Source organism: Simochromis diagramma, unplaced genomic scaffold (genome assembly GCF_900408965.1).
Source record: "Simochromis diagramma unplaced genomic scaffold, fSimDia1.1 OVJJ01000421.1, whole genome shotgun sequence".
Lineage (NCBI taxonomy): Eukaryota > Metazoa > Chordata > Actinopteri > Cichliformes > Cichlidae > Simochromis > Simochromis diagramma.
This window is the reverse complement of record NW_024387250.1, coordinates 4,231,340-4,248,868: the sequence shown is the minus strand read 5'-3', so window position 1 is coordinate 4,248,868 and position 17,529 is coordinate 4,231,340. Positions and strand designations below refer to the sequence as shown.

Here is a 17,529-nt window from a genome sequence, read left to right as displayed (position 1 = left end):
CTACCCCAGCCAGTCTGAGGGTTGGGTTACCTGCAGAATACCCAAACAGGATGAGAGGTCTGTGTTTACATTCTCTGCCTTTTTAGATTTACCGCATTAATTAAACCACCTGATTGGATAATAGGGTAGGTGTTTTGTGACCTGACATTAAGGGCCACTGTACAGATCGGGCCCAACCACATTACTGTCCAATAATCTTTGGAACGGACAGCCAACAGAGCAGCCTAAAAAAACACACAGGTTTCCACACAAACTCCAAGGGCGGGGGGACGTATGGCCAAGCCAAACTTCTGTCAACCCCGAAAGAAACAAACCACCAAATATGCACACAACACCCAAATTTAGGGTCTTCATCATTTCGATCACATGCTGATCTTGTTTCGGTACCCTGTTCCAGTCGGACCTGTTCAGACTGTCCGCAGGTAGATACTTTTGAGGTTTTCATCTATAGTTACTTCATTGTGTTTTAGAAACCTTTTCTGATTTGCTGTAGGTCTTATCACCGCCAGGCCGGACACCGTTCTCACCACCGTGAGAGTCTACTGTGAGCGAGACACCGAGTCCAGCCGACGCAAAAAAACAAGCCCTGTCTTGAAGCGGCAATTAAAAAGCGCGGGTGTAGAGAGAAAGACAAAAACAACATCAGGCTTGCCATTCATATTATAAGGAAAGTTAGGTTAGCTTTTGTTGTACAATCTTCTTACCTATTTAGGCTTACCGGTACAAAGATAATAGCTTAGAGCCAGCGGCATGATCCCATGGCAAAGAAAGGCGTTTGCCATGTCAGATGACCAAAGTTTTTTTCATGTCCCCCGACACAATCAGACCCCGAAGGCAGGAAGCGGGCAAGGGAAGGCAGGCTATGGGCATCCATCTATGGTATATAAAAAGTCCCTTTGAGGATAATATTTGAGGGTTGAGTATATATTAAGTAAACAACGTCACCCATTTGTACTTTATAGTTGCCCCTGTTAAAAAAACAGGAAAAAATAACACCTAATTAGGCCAAAATAAAGTTAAATAACTTTAGAAGGAATGACAGTTTCAATGATTTACTAAAAGCTAAAGTCAGGATATTTGGGAAAAAAATTGTTAATGTAAGTCATGGGATGTTTATCATTGGACTCAAACACTTTAAAGACTTGGAGTTGGGTTCCTGACGCATTACGGCGTTTCACAAAGATAACCAGCGACGGTCTTACTCGTCATGGGTCCCTGGGGTTTCATTTTGGACCCCGGGCTTTTTGTGTTATTCTCTTCCTATCCGCATTATGATTACCTTATGCATATTTTTATGTAAATTTCTGTTTCCGTCGCGTCCACCCCCCCTTCGTTTGTGGTCGGGTGGTTTCTGGTTCGTTTTCCTCGTTTCGTGTTTAGGGTCATTCCCCTGCCCTTGTGTGTTCCCTCTTGTTCCTCGTTCTTGTTTACCCTTGTCTCTGAGACCAGTCTGTTTCTTTCCTGTTTTCGTTTTACTTTGAAAGTCGGTGTCTGATGTCAGTGTGTTCAGTTTTGCACCCTCCCAGTTTTGTCATGTTAACTAGGTTCAGTCGTGTCTCCCTCCTGTGTGTAGTTTCCCTGTTTCTCTGTGTATTTATAGTGTGTGTCCTCTCGTGCTCGCCGCTGGTCTGTCTGTGTTGTCTCCCTGAGTCACTCTGTGTTACTTCCGTGCGTTTCCCCCTGCATGTCCTTCTGTGGATTAAGGTTTCAGGTTTGTTTTACTACCTTCCCCAGTTTAGGGCTGTATCCCAATTCAGGGTCTGCAGCCTTAAAGTACGCAGCCTCAACGATCCTCAAGGGCCGCGTACTCAAAGACCGCTAAGGCCGGAAGTGCGAGGCTTGTGTAATGGGACGGTCTAGCCTCCGTTGCGCTGATACTGTTGTTTATCAATAACGTTAAAAAAAAAAAAAAAGCCTCCGTTGCGCTGCCCAGGTTGCCTAGCAACCATGATACTAACCACAGTAATGTTTAATGTTCTTCGTTATTAAACATTTGCACACAATTAAGTGACATAATATTCAGTACTTAAAGTGTACTCTTCGGCCGCCCCTCATCCGCCGTTTTGTTCTGCAAATTTATCCACACCCATCGCCGCGCTATGCATTCTGGGATATGTTGGGCCACGAAGTCTACACTGCCACAGCCTTAAAATTCAGGGAAATGAAGGACGCATTTCAGGGACGCATTTCGAGCAGCCTTTGAATTGGGACAGCCTTCGCCGCTGTGACGTAATTGGCCTTGAAGTCCGTGCTTTAAGGCTGCAGACCCTGAATTGGGAGACAGCCTAGGTTTCCTTTAGGTTCTGCACATCTCTGCGTAAAAGCTCGAAGAGTTGAGCGTGCATGGGCAGAAATGTTGAGAGTGCAAGCAACACATTGCGAGCGAGCGCAAGTGCAAAAACTGAGCGAGAGGGGCTGCTATTGTGTGTGTGTATGGATAATAGCAAACAATGAAATACATTTTTTGCACGCAGCAATGAATTTTGTTCACTCAAATTTAGCTTTTCTTCGCTCAAAATAAATTTCTCCTCAAACTGCAACACTTGCACCTGCATTTTTTTTACGTGCGCTCAATTTTTTTTTATGTGCGCTCAGAAAAGTGGCACAAAAATAACGCCATACCGCTAGCCGTGACACTTACAGCCATTCTAACGACTTAATAATTTAATGATTAATTTTTGTCCGTTAAGACCCTTTTGTTGGTGTAAGCAGGATGTGAGGATACAAGAGAAATTAGCTCCTTCTTCCCTTTTTCAACAAGTGGCTGAATTTAGTAACCGCAGCTAACAGAGACAACAGATCTACACACATATTACAACATTAACGCAAATAGGTTGATTTGGGACTGTGCAGATAAAACTGAAATGAATTGAACAGCATATTGATTTATTGAATATATTCATATTAAATTCATATTGACTCATAGGGAGTCATCTAATTGTTTGAGGGATTTTTCTTAATTGTTGTAAGAGCTTTACCTTTACAATACAATGTACCTTTAGTGACTGTTATTGTGTGTCAGCACCAGATAAAATTGAACTGAACTGCATACTTGAGGAGGCACTTGGGAAGAAAGCCTCTTTAAAGAACGACTTAAGGAGAGAACAATTTTAAGAATATTTAGGATTGTATTAAAAAATGTGAGATAAAGTGGGAAAAATTAAATAATACAAGTGGATATACAACTTGCAGAAAACACAAAAAAGCCTTTTTAAAAAATTTTATGTTTCGTTTTTTTTTTTAGCACTGTTATTTTAGAAATGACATTAAAAACTAGTTATACTTTGTATTTGTAATCATACAAGCCACAAGAAGATAAAAATAAATATTGAAAACTATGAAAAAATCCTTAAAAGTGAACTACAAGACCCTACCTTTGCAAAGCGGTTGATCACTCTTCCAATAGGTGAAGTGTCAAAGAAAACCATAGGAACTCGCAGGATGTTGTTAAGAAGTCGTGAATGCAGGATACGAGATGCATCAATGGAAGCATTGGCTAGGAGCAGTGTGCCAAGGAACACAAAGAGGCCTGCAATAAAAACAAGAAAGTTTCTAAATAATAGAACTACATTTTTAACAAAGACAAATCCACTGTGGACAGAACCTTGAACTTACAGTAACACTCAGGTGTGCTTTTTCCTGCCTACTGATATAAAATGGCTGTTATTATTACAAAATAATATTTATTTTCAAAAATGCTAATTGTCATTAAGAATCTTGTTAATTGGAGACCAGACCAGGTTTGGATGTTCAGAAATTCTTAATGACAAAGTTTAGCTTGTATGAAATTCAGGGTTGCAGGGGCTGGAGCCTATCTCTGCTGCCACAGGGCAAGAGGGAAGGCACAAGCTGGACAAATCGACAGTCTGTCGCAGGGCTATAATGACAACACAAATAGTATTTCACTTTTTTCAAATTCAATTCTTATTCTTATAAAAAAAAAAAATAGTTCAATCAGTAATATATGTACTGCATGTAAAGCTAAGCTCAAGATGAACCAAGGTCCAAATTGCCAGTCTTTTTACAATATAAAGTAGCTGGAATAAAACATATCACTTTGATCAATGTAATTGGTCACCCATTCACAATACGAAAGAGCAACTGTGGAACAGGGGGTTGGGAAGCGCATCTGTAACTGGAAGGTCGCCGGTTCGAGCCCGGGCTCTCTGTCGTTGTGTCCTTGGGCAAAACACTGGTGTTGGCCAGAGGGGCTGATGGCGCAATATGGCAGCCTCGCTTCTGTCAGTCTGCCCCAGAGCAGCTGTGGCTACAACTGTAGCTTGCCTCCACCAGTGTGTGAATGAATAGTGGCATTGTAAAGCGCTATATAATGCAATTCATTAAATGTACACACTTTTGGTGATTTAAATCATATGAAAAGAAAAAATACTTGAATGGTGCAAATAAAATACTGTTAAAGAACCTAATAAATAACAAATGTTTTCCCTCCCTTGTACTCCTCTCTACTTTTATACTCATCTCCACCCTCTACATCAGCCCCATCATTCCCACCAGGACCGAACCGCTCTGAAGCATCCACCTTATTTTTGTTTTGTTTTTCATTGATTTGTTTTAGTTTTATTACACTTTTTTTTATTACACTGAGTAGTTTAGCTTGAGAAGATTCAGTTCAGCTTAAACAGAATTCTGTATATAAACAAATTCCTCCTAATTATTAACATAAAAAGTTATAGGTGCCTATGCACTTTGCAGCATGGGTCCCTGTGACAAAGGACCTAACGCACACAGTGCACAAGTCCTCTAGTACAATAAAAAGACTGGATGTTTAGGGTTGTCTAGATAGCGCTCTAAAAATGAGTGGATCCTAAATAACAGAGTAGGGAATTTGCCTGTCGGTAGACATAAAGTTCCTTAACGTTAATTTGCACGAACCTGAAGTATTTGCAAATACAAAAGGAATGACTGTTTTATTACCCTGAGCCACTCCAAGAGCTCCGAACACTCCCACCCTTGTGTCCCTCTTCCAGGAAGGGTATGTCATGTTGTAGTACTCCACAGAATCACTGGTCCAGTCACTCAGCCACAAATTCTGACCGATGAAAGCAACGTTTTGGATGAAGTAAATCAGGAAAACCATGGCAGAATATCCCCAGCCCATGGCTCGCAGGTGCTGCAGGAACACTGCAAGCTTCACCTGGAAATCAGCGCGAGACGGCACTCAGGAAACAAGCAATCATTTGTTGTAATCTTGCGCTAGTTGTACAAAAACATTTTGTTACCTGTCCTGTTTCCATAGTTTCCTTCTCTATAAGCTTCTGGCCTTTCTGTGGTTCATCAGCATTTGCAGATTTTTTAATGGAAATATTTCTTCTTAATCTGACACTAAAAAAAATAGAGGAAAAGAATGAAATGGACATTCTGCTAAAGATGGTGTTTGAGACAAGCTGCTTCATTGGTTTCATCTGCAACTTTAACAATGCTCGAACCTGCCATTGCGCTGGCTGCGGCGGATGCTGTTTTCCTTCTCGCCTCAGTGTAGAGAAACAGTATCCTCCGAAGCACCATCAGGTTGGGCATCGTCTCCATCTGGGATGAGCTCAAAGTCTTCTGCGTCCTGGCCCTCACCTAAATTAACATATACATGGTGTTTTATATATATGGCAGTAATTTATGGTATTTGGGTCAATATGTGAACAACATCAACACAAAGTATTCATAAAAGATGACAAAAAGAAAATTTAATTCATTCATATTTGTGATGTATAATTTTAGCATAGGTTTGGTTGTACAGCTAACAAAAACATGTGATGTGTGCAGATTATATTCCTAATATACTAAGAAAAAGGTTGTAATTACCTGTTTCTGAATTTCTCTGATTGCTCGGCTCTTTGGCATATGTGTCGAGAAACTTAGAAAAGTTCCTCCACTGGCACGAAGGTTTTCATAGGGATCCAACTTCAGAAATGACTCCATTCTCCAAAACCACTATTTCATCCACGTAAGGCAGGAAGCTTATGCCATGAGTCACCAGGATACGAGTCCTGTATGGTCAGAATTCACCAATCAAATAGGGTTAGATAGGATTTACAAAAACATTGTAAGTATTAAAGGAAAAGAAAGAAAAAAACATAAATTATGTTTAAATATGTTTATAAATTGTATTTATCAACACGAGAATATGTTTCCGTTCACAGACTGAATTAACAATAATTGGTTTAATCATTTAAAAATCAGTTATAAAGCCAACCTTTTCTAACTTGTAATTCCATTTCCGAGTGGCTTTTATTCCTAACCTTTCATAATTAGCTATTCAGTTATCCTGGTCATTTAGTGTGATATTTAGCCTATTGTAACCTCTATGTAATGCTCGGGTCCTGGGTAAAATGATGTAAAATACTATAAATTAGACGCCATGTTTTCTAAGCAAGTAACAGCTGAATATCCTGTGCAGAAAGTATTTGTCAAGATTCCTCAGAAAGAAATTAAATGGGAAATGGTCGAGTTTTTTTCACTTTAAATACTGGATTTCTATTTAAAATATTAATTTTAAAGTAAAATGTTTAGCATATGTTTTTTTTTTTGATATACAATTTTTATTTGTTTATCAAGAATAGCATAAAACAACACAACCAAACAGAGAAGAAGAAAGAAGAAAAAAAAAAAACACCCCAAAAAAACCCACATCCACACAGACACACAAAAAAACATATTTTCACTCAATTACCCACAGATATAGAAAGAGAAAAAGATAAACTCCAAGAATGAATTGTCCTTTACACTTGCTTCCTATTTAACTGAGAACATCTTAATCGCAACCACCCCCCTCAACAGTTGGGACAAATCATTTGGCAAATAAGAAAGCAAAGGGGACCAAACATTGAGAAAGAGACCCTCATTTCCTCCTAAAATAGCAGCAGTTCTTTTGTGAGGAATAACTTTAAATAATTCTCTGTACCACAACGCCACAGAGGGAGGTTTATCCTTAACCCAATTAATGAGAATACATTTCCTAGCTACCAGCAATAGTTTGTGACATAATTTGCGCTGCAAGTGATTCAATGTTAATTCTTTTGAGGGTAGGCCAAGAAGAAAGTACCCGGGGTCCCTTTGAATCAGGTTGTTAAAAATATTACTTAGTTCTTGAGATATGAAGCTCCAAAATCTTTTGATTAATTTACATTCCCAAAAGTAATGGAAAAAAGTGCCAGTTTCTTTTTGACATTTACTACAAAGATAGGAAATATGAGGTGCAATCTTATGCAAGACATTAGGAGCTATATAAAGGCGATGTATGATTTTGTATTGGGTTTCTCGCAAGCGGTTACAAGTAAAAGTGGAACTACTCATGTTAATGGCTCCTTTCCACTCCTCTTCGGTATATTGATTATTAAGATCTCTCTCCCATTTATAAATAGCGCTCAGTGTGTTGCTACTAAGAGTATATAGGAGAGAGTAAAAAGCTGAGATAAAACGAGTTCTGTCTTTTCGCTTAATAAGAAATGTCTCAATATCATCATATATAACTATTTCTGAAGACTGTGGAATTCTAGAATGAACGAAGTTGCGAACCTGGAGAAAGCCAAAAAAGTGGTCTCTAGGAATATTAAAATATGACTGCAATTGCTCAAAGTTCATCAGTGTGTTGTTTTGATACAAATCGCCAATTACCCTTAATCCCTTTTTGTGCCACTTATCGAACATGCTACAAGACATTCCTGGAACAAAACCTTTGTTTCTCAGTAAAGGAGTCAAGAATGAAGTGCAATCTTCTCTACCCAACCTTTTACGCATTTCCCCCCAGACCCTTATTGTATTATAAATGATTGGGTTATTCTTAATCCCCATTTTTAATATTGTTAGCATATGTTTTTAAGCACAAACCTTGTCTTTAAGTAATCCATTGGGTCCAATTACATTTTCAAATAGATGCTTTCCTACATGGGAGTCCACAGCAGACAAAGGGTCATCTAATAGATAGATATCAGCCTGACTGTAGACTGCTCTGGCTAAGCTCACACGCTGCTTTTGACCCCCTGAGAGATTGATACCCTGAAAAGAGAAGAAAGGAGGGGAAAAGAGACACACTCTTTTAGCCTTTCCTTTACAATCAGAAGAGCTCTTCTGTTTTGTTACTTTTTTGTCATGTATTTAAGAAACAAATATTTTACATATGTTTACAATAAACGCCATACACAGTATTTGCATACAGGAAAAATATTTGTGTAACCAAAAACCTGAACCTTTCAAAGTGTAACTCACTTTCTCTCCAATCTCAGTGAGGTCTCCTCCAGGCAGCAGCTCAAGGTCAGGGGCAAGAGCACAGGCCTGTATGACCTTTTTGAAGTTCTCTTCCTCATGTGGAGATCCAAACAAGATATTATCCTTCAAAGTAGCATTTTGGATCCAGGCTTGCTGCGGTACAAAAGCAAGAGAACCCTGGAAAGAAACAAATTATGACTCAATTACAGATGTCTCACTACATCTGTCTTATCATAAAAAAAACCTGGCATCCACACATTTTTATCCAGACCAAACACTACAGTGGCTAGGTGAAAAACAAATCATTTTACTGGAAATCTAAGAGAACAGTTTATTCTGTGGGTAAAATGGTTTGAGTTATAAGCAAATCATCTGCCTCCATTTCACAAAATTTGTGCAGAAATATATTTCTTTATTCAGCTGTTTTTTCCTTCAATACTGATGAGTTTAGACCAGATTATCAAAACTGGCTTGAATGAATTAGGCTGGTGATGTTTTTTTTTATTTATGCATCTTTACTTTGTTTCTTAAAGTCTTTAATGTTTAATTGTTGAATTATTTAAAAAAAATTCAAATATTGTATTGTGATTGTTAAATTATACGCTTTTTGTGCTCCTTGAATGTAACTACTACTATGTAGATCACAAAACGTTTATGCTTTTCATGTAGAAATACTGTTTTCAGTGGGAGTCTATGAGTCTAAATACACTATGAACTTTTTGGGATATCCTTATCTGGATGATTGAGAATGCATAGATACTGCTATATAGAGGAATTTTATACTTTTAGTCATTAAATAAACTCAGTAAATGATTCAATCAACATTGATTTTCTCTGTATTTAAAAAACAAAAAAATAACGAACATAATTTCTTTATAGAATAATAAAGTATTCTGCCTTCGTGAGAGATGAGGGAAGGCGCTGAAGTAAAAACTGAAGCAAACTTAATTTGATTGTGCCACAGTCATGCTACATGTTTTTTTGTTTTTTTAACTCAACATTTGTGTGAACATTTGTGTTATTTTAGTTAAGACGTAATTAGATGTTATGGATTTTACATGTTTTTTTTAACACACACTGATAAATACAAACGGGAAAAAAGCCATTACCATAATGTTGATAAAACCTTTGGTACTGTGCATCTCTCCAAGGAGGGCTGACATAAGAGACGATTTTCCTGACCCAACAGCTCCCACTACGGCAACCAACCGACCAGGCTCAATGTCCAAATTCACACTGGACACACATAATAACTATACTCAATGCTATGAACACATCAGGGGCAAATAAACAGACTTGAAAAACTTAAGCAATGCTAAAAAATCCCGGTGAACATCTCACAGTTAATTAAGTTAACTAGTAACTTTTTGATGACCAACACAGACATACTCTTTCAGCAGAGGCTTTGCATCTTTTTCCCAAGCAAAGGAACCATCACATACGCTCACAGCAGTATCTAAAAAATGAACACAGACCAAGACAGAGCTTAACAGATGATCTGCACACATAAAAACTGTGACTAAGCTTCAATCTTCAGCTGTAGAACAAGTGCAAATTCTAATGGTGAACATACTGAAACTGGGGTCTTGGCGCACAATGTCACTGTCGATGTCTTCCCCTGCCAGAAACTTCTCCAGGCGCTTCTTAGATACTGCTGTCTGAAAATTCAAAGAACAGGTAAGTTTGATGTTATCACAGGCTTGATACATGTGTGTGATGTAGCTTTGTTCACTTACTTGTACAATGGAAGCAATGAGCATGGGCAGCGTGGCAAGAGGAGCTTGGAGGATGTTGAAGAGAGAGATGGAAGTAAAAGCTCTCTCAGCAGTTAACACATTATCGCTGCTCACACTAACAAATACTGCAAACGTGGCCAGAGAAACCTGAAAGTACAGACAGTTTAAGAAAAAAGGTTGTTTACCATTGGAATCTAGTCTCTGTGAAGCTCCTTGACAGAACTCACCAGAGCTGGACTGCAGCGGAAGGTAAGGATGGAGATGGACTGTAGGTAGGCAAACTTCTTCATGACTTTTAGTTCTTCCCCTCTAATGTCTTCCACCTGCTTCTGGAAGGATGGCTCCCAAGCATACAGCTTCAGAATCTGGTGGGAGACAAAAGAAAGAAAAAGACAGTGAGGAGGCAGTGAGGCAGAAGGAAGGGTGCGGCAGCAGAGCACTTATTGTTCAAGTTACTGCAGTTTCTTGAAGCATCAATGTCTTACATGTAAGGAAGGCATCTACATACACCATGAATACACTGAATAAGGGAGCTCACCTTGATCCCATTTAGAATTTCATTCATGATTTTCATTCTCTTATCTTTAAAGTTCATGTTCTCTATCTGAAAAGAGACACAATGTAGCTCATGTTAAACAGGCAATAAGACAATACTTAAAGTGTTTTGAACAGCAATTGATTCTGTGTAATTCATTAGGAAACCCCCCCCCCCCCCAACTTTTTCACCAGCAAGAATCATGTGCTCAGAGTTACCGAGATCACTTTTTTCACATTATAGTTAATATTAATTAAACGCCTGTATGCTGCGTCACTCAATTGTCTATCTACTTTTGAGCCTCTGAAAGTGTGAAAGTGGGCGGACTGTATCAAAATCTATTAAACAGTCAATGCAATACTTTAGTTAAACATCTTGAATAACACTTTAAAATTTGCAGTGTAATCTCATCTTGAATTATCTTGATTTAGAATCTCGCACAGAGGTGTACAGAAGATTTGGCTAGTATTTCCCCTGACCTGGAGTTTTCTGGCCTTGGTTGCTAGCAGTGCATTGGTTGGAATTAGTAACACCATGACTCCCAGTCCTGCCAACACAGAAGGTCCTAACTCCAGCCACAGGAAAACAATGGATATGATGATCTGCAGAGGGCAGGACCACAGCAGGTGGATAGAGGTGGTCACATCATTGAAGCGCTGGGCATCTGCTGACATCAGGTTCACCGTTTCCCCTACTGTTGACTCCTTACGAGTGTCATTGGACACCACTAATGCCTTAGAAAAGGGATAAAAAGGGCAAATTAATTAGAAAGTGGGGTGAAAATTAAGTAAGAGAAGCATATAAGTGATATTTTGTCTTACTCTGTATGTTTTAGTACATCAACAAAGCAGGAGATGGGTCTTTGTGTCACTTTTTTTTAAACCATAATCCTACTCTAACCCTATATATTGAAAAAAGCAAAGCTGACCTTATCTAAGAAATAATGTAAATAGTTTTTCTGTGACAAGAATGTGCTGATAAAAGTTATTTATAACTGAAACACCTGACAAGTGAGTTAAGCAGAAAATTATGACTAGTAATTTTTTTCTTCTAATGTGTAACAGTAATTTATATTATACAGCATTTGATTTTTTTTCACACCAATATCAATAAATGGTGTTCTGTCACTCCTGTTTTTACCTTTTTATACACAGCAGCCATAAGTGCAGTGCAAACCTTCATCCCCAGCACATGGCAGCGCTGGAAATACTGCTGTAGGGTCAGAGACTGTAGCAGAACCACCACCATCAGCAACACTGCATACAAATAGCCCTCCCAGGCATATCTGGATTTGTCCTGAGTGAAGGAGATCATCAATCTAGGAAAAACAGAAAAAAAGAAGAAAACATGCTAATCTCCAGCTTCATCTTTAGCACTTATCTAACAATGTCCTCATTTCATCCTGCCACTCCTGTTATCGGTTATGAATGACTAGTGTCAAGACATGAGGGACAGAGAGAGATTAAAGACCCCCTGCCTTCTTCTCATCACATCAGAGAGAGGGTGAAAAGGCTTAACATCCCTTTTTTTTTAAAGTGATTTATAGTTTTAATCTTTATTTTTATCCTCATTTTTTATTGGTTTTTTTTTTTAATTTTTGTTTAAAGATAAATCAAAATATAAGCTTGATCAATATGTTAAATGAGAAATGTAGTTTGAGTAGTGAAACAGTCTAGATTTTGTGTCTGTAGACATGATCCAACTTAGTTCTTTACCTATTGGTGTCAGCAATGTGAAGGATGTCTCTTAAATGTTCAAATGTCATGAGATCTGATATGTTAAGAATTACAAAGAAAATGTAAAGAAGTGTTGTTGAAGTAAACTTTGATTAATCAGATAGATATTGTGTGGTTGGACATCAGATGATCTTGTCATGGTCCGTGGTCCTGTGTCTGTGGAATGCGTGATGCTCGGGTAGCCACACCCCCGGGCTGGGCCATCACCGGCACACCTGCTCTCCATCACGGTGACTACACGAGGATCTACTGGATGCTCCACGCCAGTCCGTTAGTCACCCCCACAGTGGTAACTAGACTTCCACGAAAGCGTGCATTCACTTCTGGTTGGAACTGTGTTTAATCCGCCTACTTGTGTCCAGGTTTCGACTCGGCATCTGCCACCTGCCTGTCCTCCGGCTCAACTGGATCACTCGGTGCATCTTCTGGCCCATTCGCTATCCCCACGGACTTCCTGCTCACGGACTGCCACACTTCCCTCCCGAGCTCCCACGGTCCCGTTCTATCGTAAGCCCCCTACTCTAACTCCGTCCTGATGTGTTTTCCCCGCTTCCCGGCTCCCTAGTAATCATTTCCCCTTTCTATTGCAGCCTCCCACGGTCCCGATCCCGGCTTCCTCGTGTCTTTGTTTCCCCGGGTTTTTAGTTTCTTGTTTTGCTCCCTAGTTTTCCCGGGTCGCCTTTCGTTATTACAATAAAGTGTCTTTTTCTGTTAGCGCGGAGTCTGCGTCTGGATCCTTTTGTGCACGCGCGTCGCGGCGCATGACAGATCTTAAGTGAACAATGTGCTTGAATGACTAAATAGGAGGAGAGAGAAGGGAGGGGGCAAACAGGCACTTAGGAGAGTATAAAAGAGAGCGCCCAAATGCATTCTCTGCTCTTCCCTTCATCTGCTGTGAGATGAACAGTTCAGAAGATTGGATCTCAAAGTGAACTTTGTGCCTGACGGAGGTCAGGACTACAGAACACTGAGATAAGCACATCTTCAGACCTGGGCGCGCCTGTCTCCTCTCCAATGTTAAGAACAAGCTCAGCATTACACTCAGAAAAATTATGGTTCTTAAATGGTTCTTCAGATGTCTTCATGGTTCTTTAAAGAACCATCATACGTCAAAGAACCTTTTTATTTTGTGGATGGTTCTTCAGCTATTACAAATGGTTCTTTAAAGAACAAAAGGTTCTTCATCCTTAGCAATTTAAGTTTGATGGTGTAAATGGCATAAATATTTATTCACTATAATGAGGCTGTGAATTATACTCTGTGTTTTCTTTGTGTGCATGTGTGTGCGAAGGGGGAGGGCGGGATACCTGGCAATTACCCTTTAAGAGAAGACGGTAGGAAACTGAATATTCAAATAAAAGTTAGAAATATTTGCAAACAGTAGACACAATACACACATTCAAATACTGTACTTTCGTTTTAAATTTTAATAAAGCATTACTATTTTCTACTCCAAGGCATTACTTTTGAGATTATTATATATTTTTGAAAATATAGCATAATGATAATACTAGTTATTGTAAACTTTACAAACCACCCAGCAGTATGTAAAGTCAAATTATAAAATACAAGTAAATAACAATTGCAGAACAGAATGTCAGTGTAATGAACACACTTATCTGTAATGAACACACACTTCGTTTTGACAAAGCACACTGCTTAGGTAAATGATCTGAGTAGTTGTTCATCACTGAGCAATTTGTTAATATGTGTTTCGAGCCAAATAAATGACAGGGAGAGAGAGAGAGAGTGACGTTAGAACACGTCATACTATAACCTCCCGGGAGCGGACGGAGGGGGTCAGTCGTTGGGATGCGCATGCGCAGACAGAGTGTGCGAGCGGCGGGCCTTGACCTTCCGGGAAAAAAAACTCACGGACGGTGACAGCGAAACGGATAACAGTCTTCAGTACCTGCTGGACTTTGAAGCTGTGGATTCTGGGACTGTTAGAAAAGATAAAACATTTTCATTAAAACCTTATCACTGTTTTGTTTTTGTTACTCGTCATTGTAGCTTGCTGTTAATGTTGTGCTAACAGTAGCGATTAGCGATACGTTAGCCGTTGAGGTCAGCGCAATTTAGTATCCAACTGTTTTCCTAACAAAACCACTGTTATAATTAAGTGAAGGTGCTCCCAGCTAATTTGAACCTTTGGCTTCTAAAATATGTGGTTCAATTGCGTGCTGCGTACATAACCTAATGTCAGCTAGACCGGAATTAAAATTTAATATATTGTTAAAGTCACTAAAATGGCGCCTGAAGCCTGTTGTGACGTGAGCTCTGTGTCTGCTCTAGAAACTCTGAAATTCTGTAGATCTGAGCCGTACATTAAATACTCACATGAACCTGTACTTTTAATTCTGTATGAGCTGTATAAAATACAGCTATGCATAAGAGTTTTGAATGAATAATTAGATTAGATAACTCTTTATTGTCTAATCGAATTATATAGAAATGAATAGAAATGTGACATGAGAAGGTGTGTCTTTGACTGTTCCTGCATAACTTAGTTTCGGACTAGTTGACAAGTTATGCTCCGGTCATTTAATGTTTCCAAGATAGATGTTCTTTTGTAATATAGTTAATTTTTTTGTATATTTCATTTATCCACCATCATACATACAAGCTAAGAAGAGGTCGTTATACTAACAAGAGGTATCAGCGCTGGGCCAAAGTTCAGCACATGGTTAAAGTTTGTAATCCAGCCAGGGTGTAAATATCACTCAGCAGCCAGAGCTGAAGCAGGTCGCATCAACACATAAATCTACTCTACCTGGCTTAAATCACAAGAGCACCTCTGACCAAAAAGCTGTAGATTTTTCTTGTTTGCACAAATTAATCCAGATTCACATTCATTGTGTTCACAGCTCCAACAAAATGAGGAAGAGGAGGGGGAGAAACACAATTAGGTTGAATTACAATTGGATGGAAGGCGAGGACAAGGAGAAGGAAGCTTAGGATGAGGAGGAAGAGAAGCAGCAGGAGCATCTTTAGGGATCCCTATGATGTCATCGAGGTTTGTTTCATTAATATGGTCCTCTCACAAAGAAAGATGACTTGTTTTAGTTCACCTACTTCCTGTATTAAATAGTGATGTGCAAAATGTTGTGAAAAACCATGGAGCAGGCACGTATAGTGCATCTGCAGGTAAATGAACATCAAATCTCTAAGACAGACTGAAATCTGTATATTTATCACCCTTATGATAAAACCCACGTCAGCCATTGGTTTATGGACTTTGTATTTTTTTAGCCTCAGCATCTGCTTTATTGCTGTTGCTATGTTGGGACCATATTAGGATGAGGGATCAGAATCTGGAGTCATGCACACTATTGTTTCATTTAGTGTGTATCCATAAGATTCGTACAGCAGATCCAAGTTGTGCCTTGAAAACAGGAAAGTCGTCTGCATAGAGGAGAACTGTAATAGCAGGCTTGTACAAAGTGAGGCTTTGTGCACTCGTTTTACTTCTGTCACCCTGGTTTGATGCAGATTTCACTTGAAATCAGGCAAGAACTGGACTTATTTTTTATAATGTGTTCTTGTGAATTAATTGTGTATCGCATATGTTTGATTTGACTTTCTGCAAGACAACAGTCGTCCACTGGCCAAAAAAGTTTCCAAATACCTCCACGTGATCTAGCCTGGATTTAGAAAAGAATAGCAAAAAATCTGCACCTCCTGCTTCAGATGCAATTTGTGTTTCTGTGTTCAGAGGCAGCGGCGAGAGGGGAGACCTCGGCTCATCCAGCTGGAGAGCCTAACCAGGAGGAGTCGAACATTAACTCAGCTCTTCCAGGGCACCCTGCAGACTCGGCTGCTGGCATCGGCGAGGGATGACGTGAACGCCAAACTGGAGTCCATCACAGGTCAACTGCAGGTATGCGAGTCAGACCTTCTGAGGAGGGTTTCACTTTTCTCTCTTCTTTATAATTGACTCTTTTCTCTCTCTTTCAGCTCCTTGTCTCAGAGTGGGAGGGATTTGAAGCACAAAGGGAGGAGCTTGTCGTTTGGTTGGCTGATATGGATGTCCGCCTGAGTGAGGTTGACCAGCTGACAGGAAACACCAGTGAAAAACTGAAACAACTGCAGGTGTGGGCTTGTTTTGATATGACATATGTTTGATATGAAACATACGTCAGAGACATTGTCCTAAACTGGACTAACAAAGGACCACGAGTACAACATGAAACGTACATTACATAGTGTAATGCTAAAGTTCATTGATCATTTTAATCATAAACTTGTTGTTGAAATATTTTTACTGAACATGCAAACATCTGCTGATGAAAATGTGTTGATTTATTGGTCTGTTATGAAGCTATTGCTATTTCTAATGTGTTTTATCACTTTCTGATGTTTTATTAATTAAACAATACATGTATTATTTGTTGTGTTATCTGTAGCTAGTATTTATATATATATATTTATTTATAGTTTAGCAAATATATTTAATTATTACTGTTTAAAACACTAATATGTGACATGTATTAGTATTGATGTTGTGCTGAGGGCTAAAATGCCTTTTTGTCTTTTGGTAACTACAAAATGACAATAAACCATTAATATATGTCTATGCTGTGCTCATATTTATTTTACCCTACTCAAATTCAATTTATGATGCATTTTATTTTGAAAGATTTAAAATGTTTTTTTAAAGAACCACTCAAAAAAGGTTCTTTAAAATGGTTCTTTTAAAGAACCATTTGAAGGACCTTTTTAAAAATGGTTCTTTAAAGAACCATTTTTAAAAAGGTTCTTTGAAAAACCATTAAAGGTGCCCCAAAGAACCATTTCTTGATGGTTCTTTGGGGCACCTTTAAAGGTTCTTCAATGAACCACTGAAAGAAATGGTTCTTCAAAGAACCATTGTTTGAAAGGTTCTTTGTGGCACCAAAAAAGGTTCTTCTATGGCATCAGTCTAAAGAACCACTTTTGGTTCCAGTTGGCACCTTTATTTTTCTGAGTGTAACTCATTATAATTTTCGTACAATTAAAGTCTAAATTGTTGATATTCACCTTTTAACCTGTTGTGAAACAGTACAGGTAAAAATCTGAGTATTGACCCATTTTAATGTAAATAGCTCTTACAGGTTACTTCAGCCCTTTACACATAACATACCCTTGAGGCCTACTGTCAAGCCCTCTAAAGCTAACCCACTTACAGTAAATACCAAGCACACCAATAAAGAGGGGAGCCGCTGTAACTATGTGCCTGACGGAGGCCAGGACTGCAAGGCTACTCGGGTCCCTGGCTTTTATCAGATAAGCAGGGAAGACATACGGATGATTTTGAGACCAT

At 39.0% G+C, this 17,529-nt stretch overlaps 1 pseudogene; it reads right to left on the bottom strand.

Moving 5' to 3' along the window:
* The window catches only part of LOC120715002, a 31,200-nt pseudogene continuing 13,671 nt past the window's right edge, over positions 1 to 17,529 (bottom strand).